Raw genomic sequence first — 22,090 nt, 5'->3', positions numbered from 1 at the left:
GAATTATCACATCCATTCATGGCCTAAAAAAGATGAGTTGAGTGAAATTAGATGGTTTATCCAGGATTACTCTGCCAGGCACTGGCATAATGAAGAATGGCAGTTTTATTTTCTGTCCTACCCCTGCTGTTGTGCCATGGTGACAGGTAATGGGATTTTAAATATTCATTGTAATTTTAGGGATGCCATCTTTCTGTCTTCCCTTAGAATGTGTGGTTGGGTTTCAGATTTGACAAAAAAACCTGGATATTGCCAATTGCGAGAGTGAGCTGGGTGAGGAAGTTATGTGAAGAGGACTCAAAAGCTTCACAGGAAACTTGCAGCAAAGCAACCAACATCCATGCAAATACCTGATTTTCTATAGGGTGTTTTTTAAATTATCAAGAAATTCAAAATGGGGAAAAATGATCCACAAATGGGACCACAGGTCAGGGGAGTCTCAGAGGTGTATCTACTATGATAATGTTCATGGCTAGCTAGAGAAGGAGAGAAAAGATGATCTAGAATGAAAAGAAAACTCCCCAGTGTTTTCTTTTGCTTCTTTGTTTAAGTACTAGCAGACACACATTTGACTGCAACCACTTTGTGAAGGCAAAAGACCTTAAAAAAATGTGTCCTTCCTGAGAGTGTCCTTCCTTCCGTCTCTTCAATCTGGCAGCCTGCCCTAGTAATGTTACCAAGGCTGAACTTCAATGGGAAGCTGAAAATTATCCAGAATTTGGGGTTTGAACATTTCTAAAATTTAGCGTTCAATAAAATATATTGGAGGGCATATGCTACTATAATTTTTTTTTAATGCTGTGATCCCATTGAAAAGAAAATAATTTTTCCCTGGGTGACAAAGTCTTTCCAAACCCTGTTTCACTACAGCAGGAATTGCCATAATGGGACTGAAGCTGATTAAGATCTACAGTAGGTGACAAGTTTGAGAAGGAATTGTGTTTTCATGATTTAAAAAATAATAATGGAGAGCTTTTCTGCTTTAGATGCTAATACATGTCAGCAGCAAGGTAAAAGATGTCTTGGAAAGTGCTTTTTCCATAGATGAAATGTATTGTAAGAAAACACATTTCTCCATATTGCAAGAGTAAGTGAAAGACAGGCATTGTAATACCATTTACATTTATATATCACCTTAATTCTGAAAAAGGAACAATTGATTAGAGATTACTCTGGAGAGAGAAATCCCTTCACCCACCCCAGAAATGCAGTCACCCCCCAGAGAGGGGTGTAGCAGGTGTTTAACAGCGTATGGCACAATTGTGTGAACAAAAACATTGCTGCCAGGTGAAACATACTGGGAAATTATATGCAGGCAAGGATGCTGTGTGCAGGCTAAAACTAGCCTGGGGTTTGAATTAAAGCAAAATTGGATCCAGACTGTGCTCACCTTTCTCAGCCTGTCACTAAACATGGTAATGCTTAAATGCAGAACTTGGATCATTGATTTTTTTTTATATTTTTTTCACTCACATCCACTTCTTTCTGTACATTGTGTAAAGTTTCCCCTCACAAAAGAGAAGATGCCAAGCTCTAGCAATGAGAGCGCAACTGAACCAGTTCCTAAAAGTGGAGCAGTGAAGTTCAAGAAATGACCAGGGACCACACCACTGGAAAGGTGATCCACTTGCTACCCTAATATGTGTTTCCTTTCATTTCTATTTTCCCTTCTTTCACCTTCCATAATATCTCCTTCTTAAATGGGTTCTTACCCCATTTCATGCAGAGATGGCAGAGATTCTTTTCTCAGTGTTGAGTTACCTAAATTGGATGTCTGGGTATCCTCCACAGGTAGGATAGTCCCAGCCAGGTGAGACATCATGAAAAAGCTCTGTCCCTTGGCCAACAGAAATATCACAACAGATGTTCGAAGCATTCATTGTGCTGGGTTTCTTAGGTCAGAATTTTGCAGACCATGTTTTCTGTTGCTTAGGCCATCAATGTGTAGTTTTTGCTGCTTCTTCAGTAGAGATAAGGTACAAGATATTTGGAGCAGGATGTAGATTTCAGCTGGAAATAAGAGATGTTTCTTACAACAAAAAGCATCTGAGATGTTTTAGAATTACTTGTGTACATGATACTGCTTGGTATAATTCTAAAGTGTCTGGCTAATTGTATAGACAATTTTACACTCAGGTGGCCTCTGGCTGCTTGGGACTAGTGAGGGCTGACCTGTCAGGTCAGAGCTGCACGTGGGCAGAAGGTTTTAGCTACACCCCTCTTTGTTCCTAGCACTGAGGACTGCAGAAATATGACACAATGACTTGCTGTTCCTGTTTTATATTCTTAGAGCAGATATTATTGTTCTTCTGCACACTGGAACGCTAAGAAACAAATGAACAAGCTATATCTCTGAGAAAGTCTATTCTGAAGAGGATTGCACTCTAATGGCAATGATGCACTAATCTTAACTTTTTTTTAATATAATCAATGTCCATATCTCCTAAGTTAGTTGCCATTTCCAGTAGTGGAAAAATAATTTGCACTGATGTCCAAACTTTGGGGATCTTCATGTGTGCACACACTTAAATTCTTGGCAAACTGTTGGAAATGGCTTTTTAAAAGTCATACAGGAATTCAACGGTACAATCAGGAACAGACCAAAAAACTGACTCATTTGTTGCTTTCCTGGTGTGCTCTTAGCTGATGGATACCTGCAACTTCAATTAACTCATTCCCTGTCCTGACTGTTGTTTGTGTGCCTTCTTCAGGGAGCTGCATATTTAGTCTTTCTTAGCTCTGCTTTAGTACACATCAAATGTAATCAAATTCAAGCTACTATCTATCAGGAAAGAGTGAAATGAAAATTACAGCTAGGCACTCAATTTACAGTAATTTGTGATGTTAAACACTATCCTTCCTATCTTCCAATGTGTGGCCCTTGCTCCAAGAAATTGAAAGCTTTGTTTCTTAGCATTTTGGATGTAGTAGGAATAAATATGTCACCTGGAGGTAAGGAGTTTTCAAGTAGTTCAAGAATATTTATACTTTTTAAATTCAGCTTTGTAAAGGTAGAATGCATGCAGCAAATAGGTCAAAGAAGCATTAAAGCTTCTTCCCAAAGTTCTTACCTTTCTTTAACTGCAGATGGATGTTGCCTTGCTTTGGCATAACTGTGAAAAATGATCCATAAACTCTCTGTTCATTCACCTTATTCACATCACTACCTGCTCTGAAAATTATCTCTGGGGAGGGAGGTAGGAGGGAAAGGAGTCCCAGCTCTCTTCAGCAGTAAGCACAGCATTGGTCGTGGTGTGGGTGTCACCATCACAAGTGACTGATTTGCAGCTAATAAAAGGGCAAAATTCCTTCCCCCTCTTTCCCAGGAATTCTAGGCCCAATCATAATGATAAAATATCCACTCTACAAAAGAAAGATTTTGGTTTTTTCATGACAAACTCTGCCAAAATGTGGTTGGAAGCTTAATGCCTTTCCCAGTGGTAATGTCTGGGAGATATTTCTGTGCTTTTAGTGATGAACTCATGCATTGAAACTCATGCCATGCAGTAGCTCTAACCTGTATTGGGAGTGGTAAGTAAACTGCTCTCATTTTCTGAATGTTAACTGGTATTTGCTATTCAGTTTATGGTCATGAATTTCCATGACTATAGAAATGTCCTTGCTTTTAATGCCTCCCATATAATACTACAGAAATTCTACAATTTCTACAGAAGTGCTGCATTTCTCATCTGCTCATATGAGTGGGTTGGGGTTTGTTTTGTTTTCTGCACAGCAATGCTGCTGCATCTCACAGACTAAAGCGATTTTTTTACCCCACCAACACCAAGGAGGCAATTTAATTCAAAATCTGAAAAGTATGTGGGAACAGAATGAGGATAGTAGTTTGAATGCTTGTCTTAGTCTTTCCAGTTTAAAAAACCTTAAAAAAAACCACTTGACAAGGAGGTAAGTTACTGAGTCTATGCTAGTCTAAAACCAACGTGTGTTATTACAAGCTATTATTACTTATATGATATTAATGCTTAAAAAATATACTCTCAGATTTATTCTGCTCTTCCTCATTAACTCAATGACAAATGCTTTTCCAATATTACCAAATCAAAGTTCCATTTGGCCAAAATTTCCATTGATGAATAGAGGATTGAGATCAAGCAAGTGACAATGAAAAGCATGGGATGGATCTTAATATTGTTTTATTATTTTATTTCATTTTTATTATTATTATCCTGTTTATTAGGTCATTATAAACCTGCATGTGTCCTTGCTATATTAAGAGAGATTCACGATTTATATGCAGCGAGTTTGGCAAATATAAAAGCAGATGAATCTACTTCTGATTACTTGTTTTATTAAAAGAAATGCTCGAGCTAATGTGAGGAGAGGTTTTTTTTTACTGGTAAGAAGCATCAAGCAATAACAGTTGGTTTATCATGCCCATTGTGAGAGTGATAAACCAAATGTTTATCCAACTACCATTTCACTGTAAATTTTCCTTTTCTTTCTATGCTATGCTTTTAAAGTTGTAGATAGGCATTTAAGGATTATTCAAGTGGACTCTTTGATAGAAGCTTTCCTTGCAGGTTGCAAAGCCATATGGTCAAAATGTCCAGAAGGCTTCTTGGATAGTCTCATTAAAGGTTGAATGTACCTACCTGGCACGTGAGTGAGTCCTCACCAAGTATGGTTTAGGGTTGTCTTACAAGACTCTTAGGAGTCCGAAAAGTAGACTATTGAAAAAACTTTTTTTTTTTTTTTTTTTAACTGAGGAATATCATTATGTTTTCGAAAGTTCTCCACTGGTAAGGTGGCAGCTCTTCTTTTCTAGACTTCTAAGGAAACACTAATGGTTTTCTGGAAGTATTTGCTGTGTGTTAATATTTAACACATTTCAGTAGTTGCCTCAGTGCCTGTGCACAGGAGATGCCAATGGGGGCCAGAGACACAGAATTCTTGCAAGATAAGAGTTATCAACAGTGAGTGGTAATAATTGCTTAGCAAATGTTGTAGGTACCCTGAAGAGCACGCAAATAATTCTCCACAGTAAGCAAAGAGTGCTTGAGGTGAACCTGAAACCCCAGTAATTCCCTGATGATCACTTCCAGAACGTATTGCCACTGCCCAGGGTCCTTCTTTAATTGAGTTGAATTTTACTGCTAGCTGAAACATTTGACTTGTCCCACTGGGCCAGGGGTGATAGACAGGCCTCCTCATTTTTGCTTTGTGGAGAAATCTTTTTTTTGTGTTTCTGCTGTCACGAGATATGATTCTGATTGTTCTGCTCTGATCAATATAGAGCCTTTTCAGACCCAGAGCAAAAAATTTTCATGTTAAGTCCCCCCTCTCTTCTCTTCTTCCTCATTGGTACTGCTTATGCATCATCTTTCTGGATTGTGGAACAGAGCCAGAGAAGTCTGTGGGCTGAGGTTTTCTGTGTCTGTGACTGGGAGCTGAATTTTACCTCTCCTCTATGAGTGAGGTTATTTACAATCCCCTCTTCCTGCTTCAGTTCCCTTTAACCTCTTGGGAATGTTTCTGTAGTGTTTTACCCAGGCTCTTTTGGCTCTAGAGGCAAAATCTCTCATGTTGCACAGTATGTTTTCTCTTGATCATTTATGTATAAAATCTCTTGATTTTTCTTAATCCTCCCTTCCTTCCACAGAGCTGTTCCCATCTTGTACTTAGGTACAGTGTGAAAGCTTTTCAGATTAATTTAATGCTACTGAAAGATACTGGGCTGGCAATATACAGAGCAGTAACATCTATTCACAAAATGAGAGCATGAACCTCCTCAGGCACAGCTGAATTGCTGTGGTGTATCTTGAGGTGATTGGGGTGACTAATCACCAGGAACTGGTCATGAGACGTGTTCAAACTTCTGGTCACTCCTGACTGATAGCGCACAATTGCTGCTTTTGCTTTTGTTTTTGTTTTGTGTTGGTTTAATCAAAAAATGTTAATAGAAAAATGTGGTGGCTACTTTAATAGTATGCTAATGCACTCATTGCCAAACAGACCCCAGCTCCGTGACAAGAAACAGGGAAAGGTTATTGTCTTCTCAATGCTGAACAAGGAATCTTGCTGCAATGTGTATTTCTCTCTAGTCCACCTGTCAATGGTGGCAGACTTGAATAAAAATGTTCCATCTTCTCCATTTGGATTGGTTAGTTTTTCTTTGCTGGCATTTTTCATTGCATCTGGTATATTCTGGAAGCCAACACAGAAGATCCTGAAGTGCTCTGTAACTCCACAAAGCAGGGAGAATTACCACTGACTTGCAGAATATGTGCTTGCTTCTTTTCTGTACCACATAAAAATCATTTTTATGCTTGCATAGCACTTACCAGATGTCAACCTCAAACTGGAGAAGCTTTAGAAAGCTCAAACCCAGAAAGGAGGGATTAAAAATGAAAGGAAAAGCATGCAGATGGCCTGAGGGCAATCAGCTATTACACTCAGTAGAACTGTCTTTTTGTCTTGGTTTTCCTGCAGGTGGAAATTGTTGTCAACAAACCTGAAAAATGTACTAAACTTGAGTGTAACAAACTGCGGGATTTTTAATTTGTGAGGACGAGACTGAGAGAAGGATCGTGGTCCTCTCTTTTCAACTGCATGGATAGTACTGCAGTGCTAAAGCTGTGGATCAGCTCTAGAGAAATAGGAGAAAACTTCCCGTGGGCAGGATCCATCAGTAAACCGTGGCCTAACATCACTGCACATTTGTAACCTGTAATCAAATACTCAGCAGGGTATTAGGTGTGTTTTCTTTCATGATGCACTACCTTTCTTAGACAATATACCGTTTCTCAGTCGTGTGACTTTGTCTCCAAGGCAGCTAAAACTGCAGATTTACACAGCAATTCTGTAGAGGAGAGTAAATCAAAGAGGGAGAAGAAGAACTCAGGATTTCTCTGGCAGCTTGATGAAATGCATGTTAAGACTAAAACTAAACTTAAAAATATCTCATGGCTCCCACTTGTTTCACAGACACTGGCAAAATGTAACCCCTGGCTTAGGTTTTCCTGACAGTTCCCTCATTTCTGATTGATCAAAATGTTGGTCCTGCTTGTTTTGTATCACAGAAACACTGCTTTCATGTAGGCAGTAAAACAAATAGCAACATTTGCATCTCACAGCATGAATTTTTTCCTTTTAACAATATCTTTACAGTTAAGTTTCACTTTGTTAACTCTGCAAATACATTAGGGCTCCAAAATGAGATGTCCATCTCATGAATATCTTACAGAAAGTCCTGAGGGATCCTGGCAGAGTTCAAAATGAAATTGGCCTCATTCTTTTACCTAAGCAATTATTAATTCATTTGGTGGTACTTACTGTGTGTTCCTTCTGCCCTCAAGATAGAAGTCAACATTTCTTTAAGCCTTCAGGCTGGCTTTCAAAATACATGCTACAATGATAATGGAGCCCTGTTACTTAGATCCTGGCTCCAAGGGCACACAGGATTTTTTTTCTTGCTGAATGGGATATGAGATGAGCAGTGCCCCCACAAGTCAATTCTGGAGCACACTGTGAGCTGGCTGCCCGTCGGGTGAGGTGTGGGCACATGCAGAGCATTTGCAGCACAGTACAAAACTGCTGAACCACAGCCTCCCCCTGAATGCAAAGTTAGCTGATTTTGGCACAGAGTATTTCTAATCTGCTGCTTTGGATTTTCATATTTTGTAGCATAGCTTTGATCTGTTTTCTGAGGGAAAAAATAAAGGCAATATGTAAGGTTGGTTGGGGTCCAGTCTATCTTTCCAACCTATACAAGAGATGACTTTTTTGTTGTTTACTTTTTTCAAAGAAAAATATTTCAAAATAGTGGCCCTGATTTACAGAGTGGGGAGCTTAAGATTTAATATGTAAGAAGCATCATACCCAGTACCCAAGTTTCCACCCGTTAAGAGGAGTGGGTCGGTTCATCCTGCAGAGAGGTGCAGAAGCCCTTGGGAAGCACAGAGATCCCGCAGCAAGTTCCTCACTGACATCACCAGGGGCCAAGCCTGGGACACCAGAGTGTGGTGGCTGGATGAGCCCTGAGGGACTTCAGGCAGCCAGCACTGACGTGGATTTTATGGCGTATGTTTTGTGACATTCGACTTGTCACAGACAAGCCCAAGGCCTGCTGAAGTGCCAAGCTCTGGGATCCTGTAGGATTGGTACATTCGTGATGCTGTTGGGCATGGCAGCAATGCTCAGAGATACACACTTCTGATTTTGATGATACCTCCCTTCTAAAAATATGGGTCTCAAACTATTTGCCAAAGCATCCAGCTTGGTGAAAGTCTGCCAGGCAGGAAGGAGGGGAAGAAGCACTGCAATCCCAAAGCCGTCAGCAAACAGTTAAGGTCCAAGGAGAACACTGTAAAACCCAAGGTAAAAAAACACTGAAGTGCTGTGTTACATGACTAGTAAAGCAGACAAATATGATCAAACACCCACAGTACATTTATAGGCTTTAAGTTTTGTAAAGTGGATTAGAGGCATTTTTATTCATTAAGGAGATAAAAACCTGTTTGCTGGAACTCAAGGGTTTTATTAAAAAAGTTTGAGTTTTATAGGTGGTGAAAGAATCATAAACAGAGCAATGAAATGGTCAGAGAAAAAAAAAGTAAGTTGTGTGAACTGCTTTAAAAAGAGCAAGAGCATTTCTTTTTCTTAAATCCCTATTTAATGGATTAATGCATTATTAAAAAAAGATAGATGATATACACGGATGGGAATAAAACCTGGGCCTATGAGTTCTCTCTTGTCTTTCTCTCCTATTTATTACAGTTAGTCTCCCAGCAGCATTTAGATGCACTGAGACTGAGGCCACTGTGATGGCTGTAAAGAGGTAGTCCTAACCTGGAGAAGCATAAGTTGGAGTGGAAAAGTCAAAATGAGGGTGGGAAAAAGGGAAATAGTGAGTGCCTTGTGTTTAAAAATGGGCTTGATGGTTACAGGCAAGACTCAGATGAACTTGCAGAGCTTGAAGCAACCCCTTTTATTTTGATGGCTAGTATGGGGAGGGCTACTGGGAATAACCTTGTTGTCTTATTATTTGCTCTGTTCCCATGTCATGTTTTCTCTCTTTTCCAGTTTCCTCCACTATATCCCTCTTGCTCTGTAGTTTTTCTTTTCCTGGCCCTCCTTCCCTCTCTCCTCAGTTTCCTGTCCGTAGCACTCAACTCCCTGCAATTTCCCTTCAGAAGCTGTCAGCCTTTTTCTATTCTATCTCCTCACCATCCACCCTCTCCCTGGCATCTCTTTAGAATTATTTGGCAGTTTTGAAAAAGGGCTTATGAAATAAATGAGATTTATGACCTGAGCACGTGAGAAATTTGCTAACGGTCTGAATTACCTGACAAAAATAAGCTCATCAGGAAGATTCACTAGGGATTAATTTTGTTGGGAAACCTGGGAAATTTTTTCCATTTTCTGCACCTGGTTGGGCCTTCCAAATGAGATAGTAGGTGCCTTTTCAGCAGGCAGAGGAAATTGTAATTTAAAAGAGATTTGTGTTAGAAACAAGATACTTTCCTCTCTCTCTCTCTCTTTTTTTTTTTTTTTAATGAGGGCAAAGAGTTATGTGACTACAGCCAAGTTACTGCTTTGAGAAGTATTGGTTTTAAAAGTTGCAGAACTTCCTGTAATACTCATTGCAGCAGGGTTTGACCATGTACTGTTTTTTAACAGCACACCCATGGGTTATGCCATACCAAGATATCCCTCTCCATGAATCAGATCTCTACCGTGCCTAGAAGCTGCTTTTGGGGAGCAGAGTTCAGGTAAGATGTGGATCTGAAATTACATTATATGGCTTTCCTTGACCCATGAGCTCTACAAGTGTGGATCTGGCAAGCTTAGCAAAAGGAACCTACAAGATAGCTCTGTAATTGCTTCCCATCAACCCTTCTTGGTGCAGGATTTCATCCTCATTTCAGGGCTGAAACTGTTTCCTTTCACATGTGTATTAAAAATAGATGGAAGCCAGGATATTGGGCAGGTTCCCTTGAAGAGCAATTTTTAAATTTTAAACAAGATAGTATTACTAATCATGGGGAAAGAGAAGATGAGCATGAGATTTCTGGAGTGTTTTCCTGCTCTATAGCACAGGCTCTTTCTGAACAAATCACTGAATCTCTTTAGTCCCTGAATTAACCATCCTTCAAAATGAAAATGAAGTATTTCTTTTTCCATTTTGTGTGCCTTGTGTACTGAAGTTGAAAAACAGCCTGGCTATTGTCACTCTCTAATTGTGTACCTCACTTTTGTAGTGAAAAGGGAAACTGTATTAGAATGAGGAAAATTAAACCATGTGAATATTATTCTTTTTTTGCTTCACTTTTAATCTTCATGTTAAAATGGTCTCGAGTCTTCCTCCTGAAGTCTGTGAATTTAAAATAAAAACACAGGTTCTCAAAGATCTCTCCAGCAAGGAGGAAAGACTCTTGTCCCAGTGTTCCCTGGAATTAAGCCACAGATATGCCTGTTGTTCAACCTTCTGCTTTTGCAAAGTAGGTTTATTTTTGCCATTTTTTTGCAGCTATTCCCAGAGATCTTCTATTGAGGGTCCCAAACATATGCCAGCTCAATGGTCCTTCAGTTTATTTTTGTCTTCCTGCAAGGTAACCATTCATCCATGGAGTAATTTCTTTAAATGAGGCATTTTAATCCAAATTGCCAGTTAATACCTGCAGGGTCAGCTTCCCTCCTGATCAGCTCTGGAAATGAAGGAAAGCTTCAAAAGCTGCTGTAAAGTTTTGCTTGCAGAAATTCTGAAGGGTTTTTGAAACAAAGCAAAATTGGTAGGGCAAGCTCTGAACCTTTAGACAAAATGCAAAACTGTATGGGAAAAAAAGTCAGGTGTCAAATTAACCCAGTCTCACAGGTCATGTGGGTCTGGGTTCGGTTCTGAAGGACCCTGTGAGTAAAAATGAGGCTGGAGTCTCACTGCACTGTACTAGTTCATTAGTGTAGAATGAGCAGGGTTATGTTCTTCTGTGTTTCTTCCTCTTGAACTGATTGTCTGATTGTTAACTGTGGTAGAGTAAAACTGAATGATTATTCCACTTCTTCTAATTTGTGTGTTTATGCAAAGGCAGCTACTGTAGTTTCCAGTTAAACTTGAAGGGAATAGGGCAAGGATCTGTCAAATTATATCTGTGCAAGTGTATTTCCTTTGAAAACATAAACCAGACATTCAGACCACCACCCAAGCAGCCTTCCATATCAGAGTACATATGGAATTTGAGGGAAAAGAAAACTTCCCTCTGTGTATTTACGTGGCTTTGACTTATTTGTAAATAATAATGGATCCCAAGTGCATGGAAAAGGTCTCTTAACTAGAAAAATCATGTAGATCTTCTATTACATCTCCACTGGAGCTGCAACTGAATCGATAGGTTCCTCTCCAAAAATTAGAATGAAAGGCATCCATTAGAGCCCAGCGTGATAATTCTTCTAAATGGTGGTGGCTGTCCCTGTGCAATACTGAAGAAGGAAAGCACATGGATGCAAGCCAAGTTCAAATAAACTAGCTAAATCCATGTCCTGTTGCTCTGTTGGATCTATTAGTTTCTGTAATCTGCAAGGAGAGAAAGCTTCTGAACTTTATGGGAAGTATTTTTACGGTTTTAAGCTTGCAGTCCTACCAAAAAAAAAATAAATTTGTGTTTCCATTCCCCCTGCTATTTCCCAACTCTTCTGCCTGCCAGCAGCCAGCTAGATTAAAGAATTTATACTGAGAAGAATTACACAACAAAAACAACACCCGTAATTAAAAAGGCTGTAAGTTATCAACCAGTGCAGTATAATTAAAAATGTCAGTAATTGTAATTGTTCTCTAGTCATTCATTCATGGTTTGTTCCTTTTAACTTTATTATCAAAGGAAAAATATGGCTACCTGTTGATAATAACTGCATAGGCTAAGGACTTTGTACACCATTAGTTGGAGGGGATATAAAGTTGTTTATATTTTCTTGTAAATAGTACAAACCATGTCACAATGCCATTCCATTTATTGGACTCAACCTTTAAGCAATCTGTCCATAATTGCACTAGAAAATGTTCAGAGCAATTCTCCAGGCCCCTATGTGGACATTAAATATCCTGAATAACATATGATTGTTGTACTCTGAGCACCAATAATAAGCAGAGCACTGAGTGTTCTTGCTTTTAAAGCAAAAAGTAATTGTTTCTGGAATACATGCATTTGGAAAAAAACCTCTGTGTGTTTTAACTGATTATAAATTATTATTATGTTTTGACTTTGGAATAATGTATGTAATACAAGGATAAGGAAGGGATGGGTTAAAGGGAACTGTAATTACATACGAAATTGAAAAAAAACCTCATCATGTTTCTGTCATCCCAATTAATTTAGCTGAAGTTGTACAAATCCTGCCTTCTAAGATGGCATTCAGGCTCAGGATGGCTAAGAGCTGATTGCAGTTTTGCTTAGAGTTTTGCACAATACAGAAGTGCTGCTAAACCCATCCAAATATTCACAAATATTTCAGCAGGTTCTGACTTTGATTCCCTCTTTTTCCCCTCTACAAATATAAATTCAGTTACCGTACCTGTGCGGATGGCTGAGACTGACCACTCTGATATATATAATTCATTCAGTTTAAATTAAAATCTACCTTCCCTTGCAGGTCTCTTATCCATCAGCTCTAGCTGATGATGGCTAACAGAGAGTTCTTAATCGCCTCCTTTTAAGCCTTCCTTACTACTCTGTTTTACTGTGAAAAATACCAATATCCTGCCTTTTCTTTAAATTTTAATGAGACATAATTTTATATTGGATATGTCTCAAACCTGCAGGTATTTATTTTCTAAGATCTTTAAGATATGGCCTACTGTATGCACCTTAACCGGCATGCTTTCTTCTAAGTTCTGCCATTCTCTTTGTATTTTTGATTGCTACAACTCTATTTTCTTTTTTTTCTCAACCAATGTGTTGTTCCCCAAGCTTCTGCTGCAAAGGTTTTTTGTCCAATCCGTCTGCTGACTATGTTCTATTCCTCTTTGCATCCTGGTTCTACCATCCCTACTCTGTAATTCATGTGTGGCTTTCAGAGATCCCCTCTGCACCCACCCAGTGCTTAAAAGTCCAGTTTCTGCTTCAGAATAATCATGAGTAACTTGGTCCATATGTTAGATTTCCAAACAAGTATATTCATACCTTCTGCCATCAACAGGCCTTGGGATGAATCCCTCATAAGCTTCTGCTGCTTTACCTCATTATTTGCCTCCAGGTGCCTCTTTCAACACGGTGACTCTCTGTATGTTGGAAATGGCAAGATCCATTTTTACCTGGGGGCAAGCTACACATTTACCTCTGGAGGAGGTATGTGCACAGGCAGTTCCCATGGTTCAGCTAATGTGCTGGAAATCTGCCCTCCAGCTTTTCTCTCAATAACTTCTTCATAAGCCACACCATCAAGCTTCACCTGTCAGCCTCACATTTGCTTTGAGCTAGGCTGATTTCCCTGGTTCTCCCTCAGTTCACACACTGCAGTGGAATATTTAAACTGAAAGAAACTTTCTGTGTTATTAATTATTTTGCCATAGTGTTTCTTTAAATTTTTTTTATCATGAAACTTTTTTCTCCAAATAAAACCTTAAAGGGAAAGGGTACAAAGTAGGCCCAAATGCTTTCAATTGCTGAAGCAAGAAGTCTGCAGTGAAGCTTCTGCTTAACAAAGTGGAAAATAAGAAAGCATATTTTATTCCATCGTTTATTAAAATTAAGGGAATGAGGGCCTCATTTGCTTAAAAATTGTCCATTAGTATTCACCTGGTGGCAAGGAGCCTTAATCTCAGACCATTAATGAAAACAGAAGCTCATTAAATAGTAATTCTTTTTAATAGCGACAGGAGCTTGGGTTTGAGCAGAACTGTTCCAAGTTCCCATGTAAATTGTTCATGATGATCACCAATAAGAGAATTTTCTGTACCTCTCCCCACTCCCAAGAGCTTTCCTTCCATATGTAATCACTTATGAATGCCAGACATGGGAAGAGACTTGCATCAAGGGAAAGAGGTTTCACTGTCAGATTTCTGGTGCTAGAAAACAGGAAAGAAGCCCTTGGATACAGAGCAGGTGAAGTAATTCTTGAATAGGGGAGTGTCCCAAGAGACACAAGAGCTTTGGGGGTCTGTGAGTACTCTTAGCTTTTGGCCAGTACTCCTGTGGTTTTAAAACAACAGGAGGCATGTTGAATTCTTCTGCTTTGGCAGCTGCTGCTTGCCCTCTATTAAGAAACATACCAAGCCAACATCCTGTTGATTATCTCTCTCTGACCATTGCTATGCTTTCCCTTCCTCCAAATTATTTAGTCATTAATGCCACCTTGTTGCTGTGTAGGCTGGTTGTCTTGCACTATCCAACTATTCATGTATTAAAGACTTAAAGTAATGGACAGGGTGGTCTTGTGCTCATTTCAAATCCATAGCTAAAGTTCCCATTCCCCTTCAAATATTGTAAAATATTCTTTGCTCTCATTACAGTCCTCACCTGTACCACACTGCTTTGCATGACATAAATCACTACCTTCATTTCAGGCAGCTGAGTTGCTTGTGACTCTTCTGATGAACAACTTCAGACCTCGTGGCCCTATTCCTTCTTTAATATTAGTTTGTTCTCTCCCCCATGCTACGGATGTTGCTGAACCAGGCATTGTTTGTTTTGGGTATGTGTGTGGGAAGATTGCTTAGTGTTGCTCCTTAGATGTGGTTAATTCAATTACTGCCAGATTTTCCAGGCCTCTTGACATTGTCGTGTATAGCTCTTTAGTTATAATATCATCAATTATTTAAATTTTAATTAGTGCTTGCGTTAATTACATGATCCTTTACTGCAAGGGGAAAGAGATCTCAGTTTCCACAGCTATATGACCATGGTTTGTCCTCAGAGGCATCATTGCTAATACTCATCAAATAGCCATCATCCTGTGGGTATGCTTCTGTGGGTCCTTGCTGTCTGAGGACTTAGCATCTCTAAGAAGTTATTAAAGCTTTATGTCACTGGACTGGCCTCCAGTGGATGGGAGCTGACACATTCCTAAACTCTGTCAGGATAGTTTTGTCCTCCCTACTGCCAGTCCAAACACAGGTGCTGCTGGGACCCCTGGCAGCAAACCTGGCATATGTTTATGCTGTAATAAGCAGAGTTGCTGTCTGACTCCTCACACACACCCCATCATCTTGCCCAGACTGCTGGGAGGCCTGAGCAGGGGAGGGCTGTGGGAAGGTCCTGGGGGATCATGGGCTTACTTGCTTCAGGCAGATCCTCAGAAAGATCTTTTCATACAGGTCACCAAGATCTGATGTTACTACATCAAAAGCAGGAGGTGAATTCTGGTTTAGGCTGCCAGATGAGACATCTGTCTAATGGAAAATCTGGCTGAGAAAGGTTTGTGATAAGATTGGAAGACTGGCATGACATCCCAGTAATAGTCCTCCTCTTCACTCTCTGTTGCAGATTGCAAATAGATTTTTACAGTTAAGATTTGCATCAGCATCCATAATTCCGCTGTGTTATTAGCTACTACAGTTGTTTTGGGTGACAAAATCTTCTTCTGTGTTTAGCACTCACTACTACAAGAGGTAGATGTCATGTGCAGCAGCAAATACTGTGGCCAAGTGCAATGTATCCATTAAGTGTGCTATTACTGTTCCTGCAGTGTATAAACTCTGGGTTTATACATGTGTTCTGTGGGCTTTTTTTTTTTTTCTGTGACTGTATCTAGACAATGTTTTTTTATTTGGTGAGGTTTTTTCCTAGTGGTAGGGGTTTTTTGGATGAAGATTTTGATTCCTTTCTTTCTGCCACCATGTTCTTTACCAACTCCAAGGGTTTAGGTGCTCGCTGTTTTTAATTTTGTTTGCTGCTTTGCAGTTGGAAAATGGAGTCTGCCCATAGATAAAGCAGCAGGGAAAATTACTGTTGCAACATATTTTCTCTGCATAGAGCATAACAAGTAAAATGTTACCCATAGAGGGTTAAAACCTGCTGAAAGAAGGGATTTTGTCCCTTCACACCAGAAAAGCTGTGCAATTCAGCCTGCCCTGGCGGCCCTCTTGCCTACAATGTGCTATTCCACTCTACCAAGCACCTGTCAGTACTTAAGAATGAGAACAGCTTTTTGGTGTAACTGAACTAAGGTGACAAAAAAGAATTACAACTTCATCTCCTCTGTTGTTTTGGGGAATAATATGAAGGGTGGATTTACAGGGACCAACAGTAAAGGAGCTGTTGCTTTTCCCTTCTATTCCTTGTCATCACTTACCCCCCCGACTTCATCCCTGCACAGCCACATGGTACAAGCAGCATTTGTTGGTGGCCTCTTGTCAGCATTACCAACATAGCCCCAGTGAGATCCGTGGTGATTCACACAAACTCTGTATCCCATCTCTGTGATGCCCTGTAATGGCCTCATCCACGGAGCTGTGCGCTTCCATCACCCAGGTACTTAAACTATTTATAAGAAAATAAAAACAAATTGTCTCATGATGATAGTCATAATGTGTCTTTTCTGGAAGCCAAAACCAAATTCTTCTTGTTACAAAAACACGGGTAATTTTTTTATGGCTAATTAAAAACAAGAAAACACAAAACCAAGCACAAACACAGATACAGAGAAGGACATATCAGTAGTCGGATTATCTTCTGATGCTGTGCCACATAGAAAGGAATCAAACATATCCAGGATGTATATGAGGGTTGGGGTTTTTTTTGTTGGTTTTTTTTTTTGTTTGTTTCAATAGTTTAAAAAAAAAAAAAAAGGAAGTTGGGATTTTTCAAAGGATCTTTTTGCGCATACTAACAGATTTTTGTACTTTAATTGGATAAATCTGCTACCTTGGTTGGGTTTGACACAAAATTTTGTAAAGTCTGGCTGAAAAAAAAAATTGGATTGGACAAAATAGCTTTCACTGGAAGTCTAAACTTTTCATAGAAGCACATGCTTTTCAGTACAATAAAATAAAAAATGTAATTAAAGTCTTGCCTTTCCTCCAAAAGTGGTTCCAATAGATGATGTTGAACAAATCCTTTTTCAGCTGCCTGGAGCTAGTGATGATCATAATCACAAAGGGAATAAGAACATGAAAGAATAATCACAGCATCATAAAATTGCTTTTGCAGAGATTTTTGCTTTCTCCTAAAAATCTGCATTTTCTGATTCTGCTTCTACTTGAGGTCAGTGGCTGAATTCCTACTAATTTGAATGGAACCACAGCCTACTTGCTTCAAGATAAAAATGTAACCATGATACAACTGCAGTTGTTACTCCCTTTTTTGTGAGCTAGCAATGGACATTGTTGTGACCCATTACAAGTCCTTTCTTGGTATGTAAGATTTAAACAACAACCTACCAGTTTGGGTGTGGTGACTCCACAGCACTAACACAGATTTAAACAACACTAAATGCAAACTGGTGTTGCAGCACTCTCTGTCTTAGCTTGTCTGCTGTAAGGCATGCTGTTTTATAACTAATTATATAGGCTTCATGTTAACATGCAATAAAAACATACATTTTACAAGCATGACATTAGATCTTTCGTGTGGTCATAGTTGACATTATTTCCGCAGAAATACGTGATATGCTGTGATCCACAAAGCACTGTACACACCCATTAAATATTGAATGAACACCAACACCATGGGGAACATAAAATATTGACTCTGAACAAATGGATAACTCGGGGTAGGGGAATGCAGAGATTTTCACCTGTAGGTCACTAGCTAGAAAAATGGCTCAGATTAGTGCCAACACCACACCAGATGTAACTTGGCAGGTGTTCATGGCTGAAATGATTTATGTCCTCCAGCTTCTGTTGGACAAAGGGGTGTATTACACAAGCCATGATTGTTTGTAGCACCCATAGGACGGATCGTTGTTTCCACAGAACAGCTAAGGTTTAGAAAGACTTGGTTACTGTGAACTATTCAGGCATGTCTAGGACAGAGTTTTAAGACTTGAAAATCACACAGAAGTTTTTATTCTTGCTGCAGAAAGAAGCAGTTTTCCTCCTCCAGGAAGGCTGGGTGGCACATCCTACAGAGTATGAGACAGTGACGTGACTGCACAGCCCATTCCCAAACACTTTTCTCTGTTGGACACCTGATCTTTTCCAAGGACAGCACATACTACCTGGGGCTGTCCGCTCAGGGCCTCCTACTGTGGAAGCATTTCTGAACCAGTCTCACTCCTGCTGCTTCTTTGCTTTCCCTTCCACTCCCTTGCTGTACGTTTGTAGCTGCTCCTGCCCGCAAGGGAGCGGTCATCGATGTGTTTTTTAAGTTCAGGAGACATAAAGCAGATGTTCTTAGGTCCTTGACTGGGCACCCACGAAGAGAGCATTTCCATAATGACTACTCTTTGCATCTCCCAACTGGACTCATTGTTATTTGTTCCTCTTTTGCCTAATCTATGAATTCCTTACTCATCTCTTCAGCAAAAAAAAGCACAAGTTCTTCTCCAACAGGTACCATCTTTACCGACTATTTGATCTTTTTGATCTACTTTATTCTTTGATATGATTATATTCCTATCTATCCCTGCATCTGTCTTAAAGGACATGCCCGGTCTATTGCAATTCTTCTGTGGATGCCATTTTGTAACAAACAAAGCTCTCCTTTCTCTGAATCTCAACTACAGTAACAAGTATAGCTGTCATATATCACTACTGTGGCTTCATAAATCCTGTCCTTTAGGCAGTAATGGAAAGGTTGAAGTACTGGTATCTAACACAGTAAACTGCTGTGATCTATAAAACTTCTGTATTTTGCAGAGTAACAAAAGTCTGTGCTAATAGATCTCTTACTTGAAAACAGAGAAGCTGAAGGCACAGTCAACACTAGCAAGTACAGTTGCTTCTCTGAAGGTCCTAGTGTAGCAGAAGTGCATAGGATTTGTCTCTAAGACATTAATAGGACTGATTGCTAAAAAACCCCAGTGAAATCAGAGTGAGCGCTGTTGATCCATGGGCAATGGAGACTGGAAGGAAAATGGTATGAATCTATGGGTAGGAGAAAACTTCTGCCTTCCAGCTCCTCCTGTCTCTTGATGACTGACATGGAAAAAGCAATGTACAATGTCTTATCTCCCTCAGAGACAGCTGTTGAAACTTCTAGTTGTCGCTGAGGTCTGGGCTAGGTGGGAGCTGCGACCCTGCATCTCAGAATGGCAAGTCACTGCCTCTGCTCCATGCTTTCAGAGATAGCAGATTGCTTTGCACAGTGCCCAAGGCTCATAGTGGGGCAGAAGAAGAGATCCCGCCCCTGTGAAAACATCAAACCCACATCCCTCCCCAGCTGTGTTTGCTCCATGCTGGTGTGTGCACGGGTGCCTGCATTAATGCTACATTCCACAAAGGGATGAGGTGAGCTGGAGGGCATTTATTCTGCTGCCCTAAAAAGAGAGCCCTGTTTTCCAAGAGCTTGTGGGCACCTGTTTCCTCTGCCTGCTCTGTGTGGTGTAAACAGCCTGTTTGGTTCAGAGAGCTGCAGGGAGTGCTCACTGCAGTGGCTGCTCACCCAGTGTCAAAGGGAGAGTGCATAGCAACTTAGGGGTAAACCTCTGCCTTTTCCTGGCCACCCCTTAGTATGGGAGTAGCAGACAACTCCTCCTTTGTTCTTCAGACTGTAGGGAGGGGCTGGCATTGTCACAGGTGTTGATGAAAACACAGGGGAAGGTGAGAGAGCTTCAAGTGCCCTTACATAGCGGAATAAGAGCATTGCACTAATCATTGGTAATCAGGTACTGGAATGGGCTGCCCAGGGAAGTGGTGGATTCTCCGTCTCTGGAGGTTTTCAAGAGACTGAATGTGGCACTAGGTGCCATGGTCTAGTAACAATGGTGGTAGTGGATCAACAGTTGGACTTGATGATCTCAGAGGTCTTTTCCAACCCAGCTGATTCTGATTCTATAATTCTATGATTTGTGCGCTTTTTGTGTAAATCCACATCTTGTGAACCTAGTGGAAGTAATTGCACACGAAAAAGCCATGAAGGAAAGGAAAAACACATTGGAGATAGGTAACAAGCAGATTTTGCCAGCCCAGCAGACTGGGTTTTGTAGGGAACTAAAACTCATCATCGAAAAGCTGGCTTATTTACTCTGCTGTGCTCATAAGCGAGAGAGGCTATTCCAAGGGATGGCTGCAAACTGCTTTTTTAGAAACTGCAAAACTGCTACACCTGTGTTTTGTGTCTCTTTTGAGGCATTTCTTTAATGACTGGGGTGAGAGCTGGGGGAGATAATGGCAAAACCACATTTGATTTCTCTCTTTCAACTGAGCCTGGGCAGGCAGAAATGGACACCTCTGCTGTTGATTGCAGCACAGATACGCAGTGGCACAGAGCACTTTGGCATCCAGTACATCCGCTGCTTGCCTAAATTTACAAGCAAATGAAATCTGTAAGAGCACTACAAGGAATTCTGAGTGGATCCCATTCCTCTGCTGTAAGGTCATTATGCAGCACAAAATTAGGCAACCTCAGCTAACAGCTGATGTCCCCGGCACACATGAGCCCTAAATATAGCAGAGGCTGGAGGAAATTCCCCCATCATTTTCCAGATTGTCCGTGGGAGTAAAATAACAACAACAAAAAGGTAAAAAAAATGTACAACTCGGAGAGCATAGTCTGACTTGCAAATACAGCTTGTAAGTGCAGTATAGAAGCCCCTACTGAGTAGAGAGATGAGTCTCTGTATTTCTGCTGCGTGCTGCTCTGGAAACCAGGCATTCCTGGGCAGGCTGCATAGGGCTGAACTGAGAGGCTGCAGCCATAGAGCAGAAGAGGAGATGCTCACAAACACCTCCCTGCATAATGTTAATAAGAGCATCAGGCTTTAAGTGGGGTGGGAAGAAAGCGTGGATGTTTGTTTAGATGTCTTAAGATATGTTGTTGAAGAGAGCTGGCAAAAAAAAGAGAGTCTCTAGAGATATGAATGAAAGGAAAGATGTCACCGGCGTTTAGAGAATAGAGAATGGCAGGAATTAGTTTGCCCCTCCTGCAACATGCTCTCCTTTAAGGTGTGAATTCCAATGGCATGGATTTCTCTGCAAGATCAGGAGGAGAAATTACAAGCTTTAGGCAGCAATTCAAGTTGATTATCACATTCTTGCCTCTTCACACCAGCATCTTGGTTTTGACATTAGCATTGCAGAACTGCTGAGAGGCAGCAGATGCCCAGGTCCTTGCATCAGATCTCAGTGGAGGAGGAATTAGGCCATATCCTAAATGGGTGTTTTAGTTGTCCTTGTTTTAATTACAGATACTCACCTGTGCTAAAATGAGTTGATCAGAGGGCACCCTGGGAAGCCTGGCATTCTTCAAGAGGTTTCACCTGCAGTGAAACCTGACTCCCGTCTGCAGGACTGAAACCACCAGCCAGGGGCTTCTCCTTTGCCTCGTAACACGTTCATCCTGAGAAGCCTCTGTGGAAAAGCTCTTTTCAGCTTAGAGCCAAAACCACCAGCATCTCTCTTCCCAAAAGGTAGGAAATCACTCCAGTGCTGAGGAAAGTGTGAAAAGTAGTATGTGTGTAGCTGTGCCGATTTTTTGTCTTTTCTTGAAACAGATCACTTTTAAAATGGAAAACATGCAAACTCTGCTTTTCAAAGAAATAAATGATTTTAAGTATATAAAGGAAAGATCTTTTCCCCTTCTTCCACTAGTGGAAACAACTCAATTATATCTGAAAGCAGAGATAATCCCTGTTTGCTTCCTACATCCTAAAAACATAGGAAAATGTTTTAGAGTAAACTTTCCTGTTTGTTTTGGTGGGAAAAGAGTTGTCCAGCTCCTCTTTTCAATCATGTTTTCTTTATTTATTATTTTGTACCCTGATCGTGTTCAAGTTCACCTGAGGCTACCAAAATCTGAGAAAATTCATTGTGTGTCTTTCTGAATAAGAGATGCTTTTTCAGAGAACATCAAGGAATGTTTTCAAACTTTTCCTACATGAAAAATGCTTTAATATTTCTCCTTGGAAAAAAACTCCAAACATCATTAATCCTGAAACATAATATTTCTTTATATGGTGTACTTTATTGCTGTTCATTTTATTTCAAGTAAAATTGATAAAAATTTTGAAGAAATTAGAATCGGAAAGGCAGTAGGTTTCA

At 40.2% G+C, this 22,090-nt stretch overlaps 1 long non-coding RNA gene across 2 annotated transcripts in view; it reads left to right on the top strand.

Moving 5' to 3' along the window:
- Positions 1-1,500: 1,500 nt before the first annotated feature.
- LOC135417885 (uncharacterized) overlaps positions 1,501-22,090 on the top strand; it is a 95,931-nt gene continuing 75,341 nt past the window's right edge. For both annotated transcript variants that reach the window (XR_010432257.1, XR_010432256.1), the window contains exons 1-3: positions 1,501-1,618; positions 9,640-9,731; positions 21,238-21,459. This is a non-coding gene — a long non-coding RNA (uncharacterized LOC135417885). The remainder of the gene's footprint in view (positions 1,619-9,639; positions 9,732-21,237; positions 21,460-22,090) is intronic.

This window comes from Pseudopipra pipra, chromosome 8, assembly GCF_036250125.1.
Source record: "Pseudopipra pipra isolate bDixPip1 chromosome 8, bDixPip1.hap1, whole genome shotgun sequence".
Taxonomy (NCBI): Eukaryota; Metazoa; Chordata; class Aves; order Passeriformes; family Pipridae; genus Pseudopipra; species Pseudopipra pipra.
Note: the sequence above shows the minus strand (reverse complement) of the source record. Positions and strands in the feature narration are given on the sequence as shown.